We start from the raw sequence: 3,473 nt of genomic DNA, 5'->3' as shown, positions 1-3,473 counted from the left end.
ATGTATGTGGTGAAGAGATGGGGATATTTGTAGGTGGTCACAATCTGGACTTTGCCATGGGTGTCCAGCCTGCTCTGGAGCCCATGTGTTTATTAGTGTACTTAAGAACACATGGGAAGCAGCATTGTACATTCACCAGGGGGCGCTGCCTCCCAACAGTGGGGCAAGTTAACAGGTCCTGATGGTGGCTCTGTAGGTCATTCCATTCACCAGTAGGGCAAAATGGTGCTTATGTGACTACCTTTCCAGCTGTACAATTTACCCTACCATTCCTGCCACCCTTTTCCACACCCTGCAGGGATGCTTACCTGGTTTCTTGCTGTCCTATGTGTTCTTGCTGCTCTAGAAGGCACAGGCTAGCAATAGCAACAGGGTATAAAAAACAGAAGCCACCAGAGCAGAGGCAGAGCTTGTGGTCCCAGAGATTTTTTTGTCTTGATGTCCTGGAGGCCACCAAGAAAGCTGTAGTGATTGTACTTCACAGGCACTTCCCGACCTTGCCCCCTATCCTCTTAAATGGATGGCCATCCCATTTTCTCACCACAGGAATCAGGGACCTCAATGTTCTTGCTGTGGTTCCTCAGGTAGCAGTCAAAATGTGATTCCTGTCCAGGAAGAACCCAAATAGACAGCCAGGTCTGGTAGGTCCCATCCCCGCTGGGCAGGATGGTCCCAGGCCCAAAAGTTTGCTGCTGTGTTGGCTTCCCATCCTGAAGCCAGGTCAGGGTGGCCACAGGAGGATATAGGTTAAAAGCCCTGCATGTCAGGGTGATCCTGCCCACTGGGTATCTCCTGCTGGTCACCTTTATCTTCAGGGAACCTGTGAGAAGATAAAGTGAGTTAGTGAGGGTTACAATCTCTCTATTTCAACATGGAGGGTTGCCCAGAAGAACCATCCTGTTCATATTTGCCTTCAGCCTCTCCTCCCTACAGGACACAGCTCCCAGTGGTTATAGGACTGTGGGAGGCTGGGGCTCAGCTCCAGTGATGCTCTTGAGGGTCCATCCATCATTTACACTATGTTGATGAGAGGACATGGTATTCGTGTAGTCAGGGGCTAGAAGTTCCTCGTTACAACACAGGGCATAGATGAACAACAGTTACCAAGAGACCATAGGCTCAGTGCTATGGGGGCTACAGATCCAACCTGAGTGAGATGAGTCTCTTTTGTATGACAAATCCAGCCTGACAATCTCTAGGGGACAAGTGAGGGAGTCTCTAAGTACAGTCAAGTGACTGTGGTTGTGAGTCTTTGGTCCTGGAGTTTGCCCAAGACTGATGACCAACGTCTTCCTTCCTTCACAAAAGTCCCAGGGTACCTTTGCGTGTTTGACTTAGTCAAAGCTTTAAACTTCATGTTTCAGATTCCAAAGCGGGTCAGACAAGTAGCACTAAGAAGATGGAGGCAGGAGGTGGGTGAGTGGGGTTGAGGGGCCTTATGGAGCACTGGTTTTTTTTTTTTTTAAAAAAAGACAAAACCAAATAAGAATAGAAAACTTGACCTTTTCAATGTTCTAGGTTCATTTACTTTATGTGCATTCATGTTTGGCCTGCATAGATGTATGTGTACCATGTGCATACCTAGTGCCCATGAAAATCAGCAGAGGGTATCCTAGAACTGGAGTTACAAATGATTTTAAGCCACTATGTAACCTTTGCAAAAGTAAGCGCTAAGCAACAGTGCGGCCTTGACCAGGTCACAGGATTTGGGTAGACTGTACGAGAATTTGTAGCCGAGCTCTGGGTTGGGTCTTCTTCTATTTTAGTTCCCAAGGGTGGTTCTGAATCCAGCCATTCCCACCTAGTTCTCTACCCTCCTCCAGGTCAACCTCTACCAGAGAAGGAGACTATTGGAAAGAAGAGGCCTCTTTATTTTTCATGTGAGGGCCATGTGTGAGATCCAGGCAATGTCTGGGAAACCTGCTTTTCCTATCTGAAGTATCCAGCATTGACTCTGGAGGAAACCCTATATCCCAAACTTCTAGGCACCACCTTAGACTGTGCCATGATTATACACACCAGTGAGAACCCAGACTCCCATGGGAAGGAGCCTCTTGGCCACAGGAATGTTCCTCTGAGTCCTGGGAACCAACCCTGGTGATGGTCCATACCTGTGTCCATCTGAGAGTTCCTCAAGGAATCCAGGTGTCTCTGGAGCTGAGCAGGACATGTGCCCTCCAAGAAAGTCTTAACTTGATCAGCTCTGGGTGCATGTGTCTCCCAGAAGGTCTTGGTCTGCTGAGTGGATGGCACAGCCATTATCCATGTGAGAGTCTTCTGGTTAAAGGTGAGGGCATCCTGTCCATCATAGCCCAGGCGCCAGAAGTCTCCAATGTTCCCATTTCTCTGAAGTTCACAGCCTAAGATTACCTGGATGGTGTGAAGGCCTGGTCCACATCAGATAGGGACCTGTCATCTTCTTGTCCCTGGACCTCAGTTCCCAGTGGGATTCAGGGCAGATAGAGGGGATTCTGTCATCCACCAAAATGTGGGGCTCTTGTGCCTCTTAGGGAAGGACCGCTGGTGTGTTTAATGGGTTTAGCTATACCATACCCAAACCCTGACTTTAGGAACCAGGACTGAATCTGTATGTACTGCACTCTGTCTACTTACCCCTGTCTTGGCCTGTGACCTCAGCCAGTATCCTCCTGAGTTGCTTCTCCATCTTCCGAAGGCCCTCAGTTTCTCTTGCCCAGGTCTCAGCTCCTGCATGTCCCTTGATCCTGGCCCTCAAAGCCTCTGCTCTCCTTCTGTCCCCCTTGTAGCGCAGGAAGAGATTACCATCAATGTATCCATGGGCCGTGAACTCGGTCTCCCCAGACCTGACCAGATGCAAGCTCATGAAGTAGTGAAGTGTGTGGTTTCCTGGGGAGACAAGTTCATGGGTTCCTAGCATAAGCTATGCCTTGAGAGATTGAAACCAGACTATTCCATGCCTCAGTGTCTCATAGGTGGATATGAAGAACATGAGTTGTGCTCCCAAACAAATAAACAAAAAAGCAATAAAAAATTTAAGAAGGTAAAAACAAAAAAGAAAACAGAAAATCATTGAACTTAAAAAAAGAATTATGAAAAAATTGTCAAGGCCTCTAAAGTATTTAACAAATAAACCTCAGGGCTAGAGAGATAGCTCACTGATTAAGAGCACATACACATAAAAATACATTAGCAAAGTTGAAAGAAATGAACTTTTACATGGGGGTGACTGCACATGTACTTGAATGGCTGAAGCAGGAGGATAACAGGCTCTAGGGTTACCATGGAGTGAAACGTTGTCAGAGATGACAAAATAAAATCACAAAAATAACCACTGAGATAACTAAAGTGGGCTTCACTGGTTTCTTGGAATGATTGGTTTAATCTTCCAAATATCTGAACAATCTTATCTAAACTCTAACAGAACATGGATGGTGGGAGGCTCCTCATAATGATTCAGCCGCTACCTTAACTTCCCCCTGCCACCCTGGCTGAAT

At 47.0% G+C, this 3,473-nt stretch overlaps 1 pseudogene; it reads right to left on the bottom strand.

Annotated features, from left to right (window-relative positions):
* Positions 1-356: 356 nt before the first annotated feature.
* On the bottom strand, positions 357-2,842 carry LOC130868715 (MHC class I-like protein MILL1; annotated as a pseudogene).
* Positions 2,843-3,473: the final 631 nt, after the last annotated feature.

The sequence above is a fragment of the Chionomys nivalis genome, chromosome 2, assembly GCF_950005125.1.
Source record: "Chionomys nivalis chromosome 2, mChiNiv1.1, whole genome shotgun sequence".
Taxonomy (NCBI): Eukaryota; Metazoa; Chordata; class Mammalia; order Rodentia; family Cricetidae; genus Chionomys; species Chionomys nivalis.
The sequence above is the reverse complement of the archived record's forward strand: the minus strand, read 5'-3'. Positions and strand labels throughout refer to the sequence as shown.